General features: G+C 37.9%; 1 protein-coding gene across 4 annotated transcripts in view; it reads right to left on the reverse strand.

Annotated features, from left to right (window-relative positions):
• adarb1b (adenosine deaminase RNA specific B1b) overlaps positions 1 to 7,601 on the reverse strand; it is a 155,998-nt gene extending 148,397 nt beyond the window's left edge. For all 4 annotated transcript variants that reach the window (XM_051905047.1, XM_051905045.1, XM_051905046.1 and 1 more), the window contains exon 1: positions 7,422 to 7,601. The gene's annotated coding sequence lies outside the window, so the exon portion shown is untranslated. The remainder of the gene's footprint in view (positions 1 to 7,421) is intronic.
• Positions 7,602 to 8,664: the final 1,063 nt, after the last annotated feature.

An 8,664-nucleotide genomic window follows, 5' to 3' on the forward strand; every position in this document is an offset into this window, starting at 1 on the left:
ACCCAGTCTAGTATGCTAGTGAAGAAAACAAACAAAAGAGGGGTTTTTTTCCTCTCTCTTTCCCCCCCCCCAGAGGCACTTAAATGCATGTGTATTATTCACAGATCTTTCATTCCATCTAATACACAAGTCTTCCTCAATCATGACTCCTTGAGAAAGCAACGGAACACATATGACTTGCAGATATGTGCTTGTCCTCTGTTGTTATTTCACTGCACTGAAAACAAAAGGGTTGAATTATTGTGAAATGCACCGTGCTGACAGAAGCTTTCACCAGTGCTAGTAGAGGAAGTGCTCGTACAGCCTCTCTCAGAAGCCCAGCGATCACGCAATAACCATGTTTCAGGAATCCTAAAGATCAAACCTGCAGTCAAAGTGAAGATAATCAAGCTGAACTGCTAAAGGCCTGGCACTTGCATCTTAGCATTATGCTATGACTCATTGTGGCTAAGGCCCTGATCTTAAAATCTGCCTTGAACGCACACAAATCAAACAAACCACTTTGTGTAGGATCAGAGAAACCATATCAAAGCCTAAACCGGTATCTTTAATCACTCTCGAGTGCCTCCATACAAGCACACCATTCTCCTGGCCGTAGCATCAGATGTCCAGGTACATTTGTCACTGGTGCTTACTGCTAACTTGTGTCATTTAATGGTAGGGCAAGACCTCATCTCGCTGGTCGTGTCTTGCTGCATATAATTGCATTCCTTAAATGTTCAGAAAAAGTGCAAAGCCTTATAAAGACACTTAAGGGAGCCGTTGTTCTACTCACTCAGAGGATTCAGTTTTACAGGCAAAAGCACCTTTAAATTCAAGTGAACTCTTATCACTTATCTCGCAAGCTATAAATGCATGTGAAACGATGAATCAAAGAGAACTAAGTGTTTGTTTGGCTAAGAAAAGTGCAAGCCAAGACACCTGCCTGTACTTGTGATGACAGACAGCAAACAATGGCAACTGATCTTGTAATATAATATAGAACCATTTCATGGGTCTCTAAAGAAGAGTTCCCAACAATGCCATTACAGCACTCTGTTCATTCAACAGGAAAGCACTTCACAGATAAAAATGTGTATTTATTTAATGCATTATTTGCATAAATGACAACTTATTACAGTCATTTATTTTCGAGTGAAAAAAAATGTAGCCTTTTTAGCTTAAAGGGGACCTATTATGCCCCTTTTCACAAGATACAAGTCTTTGGTGTCCCCAGAATGTGTCTGAAGTTTCAGCTCAAAATACCCCACAGATCATTTATTATAGCTTGTCAAATTTGCCCTTATTTGGGTGTGAGCAAAAACATGCCATTTTTGTGTGTGTCCCTTTAAATACAAATGAGCTGCTGCTCCCGGCCCCCTTTCCAGAAGAGGGCAGAGCTTTAACAGCTCATGCTTCGGTTGCTCAACAACAACAAAGCTGGAGAATCTCACGCAGCCAAAATGACGATTGTCAGTAAGCATTACATTTTGGGGTTAGTGATGTCACCAACCCGGGAAGAAGCTCATTGTAGTCCCTACCAGCCGTTTGTCGTAGTCCTTAAAAAGCGATTTCTGTAAAAGAAAATATCGCCCTTTGCATTGAACTTTGTGCATAAACAACATCTGCAAAGTTACGACACTCAAACAACAACATTACACACTAACTAAAGTTAAAAAAGTGAAATCATAATCAACCACCTCTTTAACAGTTTGACTAAGAAGAATTGCAAAACAACTCTGAATGCATATAATAGCATATTAATAATTTTAAATAATATATTATAAATAGTAATACATTTATAATTTTAAGCTTAACAGTTAGCTCAAAACAAATCATTTTGATCATAAAACAGCTCTGCATAAATATAATGGCATCATTATTATACTATTAATAAATAATAATGATATTAAAACAGTCAATCTATAATCCCAAAACTATTCAATCTTTATAAAAAGTACACAAACAGCATACAGCTCATTAGTATGCGTAGAAGTCATAGGAATAGTTTTCATCTTCAATATATAGGCCGCAGCATTGGTGAGAAGCGCTTGGAACAAACTGGAGCAAGCGTTTAAACATTCTGTGCACTAGAAATATGGATGACGCACAACCATGTTAAATGCTGAAAGATGTCTCGTTAAGGTGTGTGTTGTGCTTGTGGTCAAACATCTGTGCAGTAAGGGGCGACCTTTGAGCACTGGAACTACTCCTACTGGGGGGGGGGTAGGAGTAGTCATCTGACGCGCTTCACAGATCCTGACATTGTCATATGCGGGAAGCCATTTCCCCCCTCTTCGCTAATGGTTGATTCCTTTTGTGTAAGAAGTTATGAAACGGGCTGGCCGTGCCCCAGCCCTTCTATACACAGCTGATGCGATTGGTGTACTTTCTTAAGGCCTTGCACTTGTTCTAAAAGGAGTTATGCAAGCGCAGTTTCAACATACAAACTTATTCAGCATGAGTAATCGCTGCAAACCTGCAGGTCCTGCGCCGCCCAGATTTTGTGACGAGGAGATGGGGCGGCAATGATGTGCCCTCTGGGAAGCTTTCAGGATGTCCCAGCCATGTTAGCCTCGGTTTCATCACCAGGCCCATGACAAAAACCCTGCATCCCGCTCCTCCATTTCCATCGGCCATGCTGCTGCCCAATTAGTCAGCCTAAAGAAGCACCCAACCACCCTCCCCCCATCCCTGTGACCGAAGGGCCAATACTTCCAGTCCAATAAATCTACTCTTAAAACTTTACTCACCAGCTTTAACACAACTTTGAGTCACACTTTCCAAATATTAACACAGAACAAAGCAAAAAAAGGAGAGAAAAAGCAAGAAACCTCAACAGTGCGACTTTACAGCAAATCCAAATCCAGAGACCATCAAACAAAATACTGCAGCAAAGACCTGTTTGGTCATTTTAAAGGCCCGGGTATACTTCATTTTCTGTGTTATGCTCCGTCTCGCACACAGTTGAGTGCGCAAGCCAATCAAAGTTTTCTCCTCTGGTTTTTTTAAGCTCTCAAGTCACTCGCACATGCGCGGTTGTACATGCATAGTCCGCCCGGACACAAAAATTGGGCTGCACACGGACAGTGCGCGCAAACGAGCCTAAATTCAATCTGTTCATCATATAAAGCTATCGTGTCTCTTCAGAAAATTTGGACTAAACCACTCAATTCATTGGATTAGTTTACGAAGTTTCAGTTGCGTAGCTGTCAACGGAGGGACAGAAAGCTCTCAGATTTCATTAAAAAGATCTTTATTTGTGCTTCATTTTTGGGTGAACTATCCCTTTAAGGCTTTGTTGTTTAGCCAATTTCAACCCAAAGAGGAAAAAAAAATTGTCTTAACATTAAAGGAAGTGAAATAGAAGTATTAAATGGTATTAAATATAAATATTAGGGATTGGCATTTGGTAAATTTTATGAAGAAATAGGAGTGCACATCCCTAGTGACTACATCAACAAAAACAGCTCCTTTATATTGTGGAAAATAGCAGCACCCTTCAAAATAGAAATCACAACAAACAGAATTACAAAAAACATCTTTATCAGCACATTTCAAGGAACATTTAAGCAAGTAAACAAGCCTGGATGCAATTTAGCAACTCTTTGGGGGAATGTTATCAATATATTTGAAACAACTCAGTGTAGCCTTTTCTTCAGATTTCAGCAAAGTATTCACTCCATTTTTAACACTTGAAACATCCTTGATAGAAGTATTAATGATGCAGATATCATGAACTCAGCTCAAGACGGGGGTAGACTGAGGACATGAATAGAGCTGCAGCTTTCATAATCGTGACACACATAGCTCCTTTGTGTTCATTATTTATGTGCATCACACCATACAGTAACTTACTGTATTTACTGCTGCTGACGCCCATTATTCAATCTTCCCTCTAGACTAACTAGAAATTAGTGCTGGTAGTTTCCACCTGACTTACTGTCTAAGATGTGCTGTACATCCAGTATTGTACAACAGGAACAGACATGAAAATATGCTACTTCCACACAGATTTGGGCGATATAACAACCATGAATATTATATTTGAGATTATTAAGCAACATCTTGAATATCGCAGTGATTTAATGTGCTTTTTATTCAACTTCCCTAAAGACTAGTTTCACAATTTTGTGTTTCTTGTCTAGCTACATGAGAGATTGAGAGCGGCTCTAATTTAAACTTCAGTCAAATAAAACTTACCCTATTGAATCAAATTTTAGCATTAGAATGGGAAAGATTGATTAATTTCTATACATTTTTTCAAACTGTACATTTCAATGAATCAGAACTTCGATTACTGGTATGCAAATACCAAATTACCAAATACATTTTACCAATAAATATGTAAAGCGTTTACATTCAAGATGCAATGCAGAGATTTCCATGACAATTCTTGAAAAATAAATAAATAAATAAATAATAAATAAATATAATAATAATATAATAATAAATATATATATATATATATATATATATATTATATATATTATATTATATTATATTATATATATATATATATATATATGTGTGTGTGTGTGCGTATGCTATATTGTAGCTAATTCATTCTGACAATAATTCCTCCGATTTAAAAAACTGAAAAGAGCAAAATCCGAAGTGTATATATTTATATTTAGATGTTATTAATATTTTCAACTAGATTTCTTTCAGACGAACACAATCGTCTGGTGGAAGCTAGTTATTTTAGTTTATAAAGTTTTAAATATGGATATTTTCCTTGCAAAAACCAATCATTTCTCTTCAGAAGGCCTTTATTAATCCCCTGGATCCATAAGGATTATTTTTATGATGGATGGATGTATTTATTTTGGGCTTCAAAACACACCCTCCATTCACTAAAATGATAAAGCTTGGAAGAGCCAGGATATTTTTAAATATACATCCGATTGAGTTCACCTGAAAGAAGATAGTCATATATACCAAGAATGGCTTGAAGGTGAGCAAATCATGGGATAATTTTCATTTTTGGGTGAACGAACCCTTTAAGCGCAAAAACATAAGTGGAAAAAAAATATAAAACATAAAATTATTTTTTTAAAATAGGTTCTACTTGCACATGGTATAAAAGGTTTCACTCCGGATCATTATATCAGTGGTTGGAATAATCAAAATACACCTCCCATGTCACTTCCTGCATATTTAGTTAGTAGCCCAATGGACAAATTGAAGCCAATTGACTCGAGATGATATTCAATCTGACACGTCTGGCGCAACAAAGTGCCACAGAGAAGAACAAATACACAGCGAAGCCTAACCTTCAACTCTGAACTTGACATCAAATGGGACACCCAATACTCAATGGCACATTTTGTGTGCCCTGTGGCTAAACTCGTCTGTCCAACCAATACAGATCGCAGCACAGGAATCTCTCCACGTCACAGCAAACGAGCTGGTCGAAAACGTATTAACTGATGCACTGCTCATGTAGACAATGGCATGACCCTAAAACAAGCTGTTAACAAGGATGCAGTGATACCATGTGACAGATTACACACTTCTTTAACAGCCAGGGTGGCCGATAGGCCAAACATAAGCAGCACCTCGGTGTGTTTGAGTGGTGAGCAGACTGTCAGAGAAAGTTTGTGTATAAATAATACCGGTATCATGCGCCAAATTCAGCAAAGCTAGTCAAATATCAACGCTCTGAAACTTCATTTCCACATAATCTGCTCATAATGCCTTTCCACATCTGATTAGCGCAGCCAAGTCATTATTAGGAGACAAATATGAGCTTTGAGTCTTCAGGGCATGTATGACTAAGGAGATGTAAGCAGTCTGAGATTGGCTGTCTCTAAGTGAATCATGCACTTATGCTCCACAGAGGACAACAGCCCATCATCAGGTTATCTCACGGGCTACTCTGAGGTTGGATGGTTAAGCTGCTTTGATGGCTGCTCATCCCCCACAATATTAAAACTATTTGACACGCTGGGCATTAATAACTTCAGCAGGACGTCAGCTTAATAGAGCTGCTCTGACATACAATACTAACCAATTGCAAGTTATCATTCAAATCAATTTTCAAAAGCAGGAGACGTACATTTCTGATCTCTACAATTAGGCACTACTGATAGATATGAGATATATTAAAACATGACTGCTGTCTCTTGATGAAAAGACATGACAAAAATAGGAAAAACACAACAACAGCACACTCTTGTTAAGGAGAAGCAAGTGCATAAAACAAGCAAACAGTAAAACCGAACAACGCACACCAGGTGCACTGGACAAACTGGTAAAAATTGTGAGGTTAATTACTAAGTAAACAAATCAGTCACTCAGATATCATAACCTGTGGTCACATCCAAACCGAAATGTACTTGAAAGATAAAAAGATCTGTGTGTGAGCTAGTTTTCATATGATAAAGCTGCACTTGCTGTCACCATCAATATGGTGTTTACTGAGAATTTGATGACTAATGGTCTGAAAAAAGTGACTATTAATAATAACAGCCAAACAACATTATGTGGTAACATACACTAAATATGTGTGTTACTTTCTTACAGTAGTTATTTTAGAAAAAATAAAGCAACTTGATGGGATTTTCAAGTGACTTGAATGTAACAGTAAATAAATAAAAATATCTAAACAAAATTGTTGTTGAAATATACTATTTAGGCTAATGTTTATTGTTAGTAAAGCAATATATTTTATTTACAGAGCACTTTTCAGGGTAAATATGGCTACTGGACTATATATATATATATATATAACCATATGCTTTCACTAAATGGCACAGAGGACCTTTGACGTTTTAGTAACTCATTTTGTGTTTCACGGGAAAAAAGTCAATGAGGGTGGGTAGATGATGACAGAATTATCAGTGTATTGCAAATTATCTGCGGAAGGAACGACTAAATTGAACTGGCCAAATTTAGACATGTGAATGGGTGATTTCTGTCACGGCGCTTCACACGAACACATTTTTCGACAGAAATATTATTTGGAAGTTACATTGTAAACGCACTTGACTAATAACATCGCGTCGGACTCGTGTTTTTATCCAAAACAAGCCATCTTATTATCACAGCGCGTTATTTTCTATCCATCTATCCACCGCGCGCGGTTCCATTGTGGACTGTGGAACTGCATTATGACAGGCTCGCGTGCCCCGCTTCCGACCAGAGCTGCAGCGATGCATCGCGTTCATTATTACAGTTTCACACTACACGCGCGTTCCCGTTCAGCACTAAACACCATAATATGCACCTTCCAGCAGCGGGGACGGGTTAACATATACTATAAGGCAGTTCTGCGTCTTCTATCCCTCTCAAATAACCAGAGAAACAACTTGCGTCAGGATCTGAGGAGCTTTCGGTTAAAAAAAATATCCGTTTGCGTTACATAAACACAGCGGGAACACGCGCAAAATATCCCGCGTCTAAAAATAACACAAGAGTGGAGAAACGTCAATACTCACGGGTGTGAATGCGGCGATCGGCACCTCAATACAGATTCAAAGGACCCCCGTCCGCCATTGGAATAAAGTTGAGAGCCCACCTCTAATCTCGATGATGTTCCCGGGAACGATGTAGATCTGTTTGATCACACGAGCGGCCTAGAATACTCTCGCGGGGTCGCCCGTCGGTAGCGCGCAACGTGGTTAAAGAAACACACTGTGATTGGCTGGAGGAGTGCAGGGACCGCCCATAATGTGTCAGTCAGGGCGGGAGGCTGAACCCAAGCGACGAATCTGATTGGCTGAGCACACTAAAGCGAAACAGATTGGCTGTAAACACAACGGATGATTACATTTGTAAGATAAAAATGCAAATTTGTTGTGTTTAATTAATTATATCTATAAACGACAGAGTGATGATGATCAGTTGGCTTGACTGCAGCTATTACAGGGTTGCAGTCTACTAAAATATTTATGTTAGTTTTATACCGAGTTCTCACACTTTGTGACCAAGTGCACTGATTCTTTCTTGAGACATGGACAAAACATGTCCCACAATACTTGACATTAGTTTTTAAAATTAGTTTTTTAAAAAACATTTCCAGTTTGATAATAATCAGATATGATCGCAATAATGTTCTTAACGTACATTTAGTCTTATTTAGTCTTCATTTTATGAAAATTATGACATTAAATTATCACTTACTACCCCAAATAGCTAACTTATAAAAATATATTACATTTTAAACAGAAAAGTACATAAGCTATGTATAGTTTTCAAAGAAATTCAACCTTTATCTCCCGGCAAAAGTCACAAGTAGCCTAAATTTTAAAAATGCCTCTTTTTTTTGCCACTTTTGTTTCACTCTTTGTCAAATATTTACAAGATCTTAATCCTGAACTGCTCTTTCTTCACCAGCAACTCTTAATTCATCTATTCATTTAAGTGAATGCCAAATGTATAAATTTTTATAATAGATATTATTTGAATATATCTAACTGTGTTTACCAGGTGACTGGCAAGGAAAAACACACAAAAGATGCAGAAGTGCTGAATATGTTGAACAGTTTAATCCTAAAAAAATCTGTGACATAAACACTCAACACAAGGGCTGCGTTCCTCTCTTGGGAAGGTAGCCTACTTATTTTGAATAAGTATTTACTTTGTGAGCGCTGAAAAAGTATGTTCTGAATGTATTTAGTATGAATGTAATTCGGACGTACTACTTTTGCCATGTTGCCATTATCATGTGATCAACTAGCA

The sequence above is a fragment of the Ctenopharyngodon idella genome, chromosome 9 (assembly GCF_019924925.1).
Source record: "Ctenopharyngodon idella isolate HZGC_01 chromosome 9, HZGC01, whole genome shotgun sequence".
In the NCBI taxonomy this organism is placed as follows: domain Eukaryota; kingdom Metazoa; phylum Chordata; class Actinopteri; order Cypriniformes; family Xenocyprididae; genus Ctenopharyngodon; species Ctenopharyngodon idella.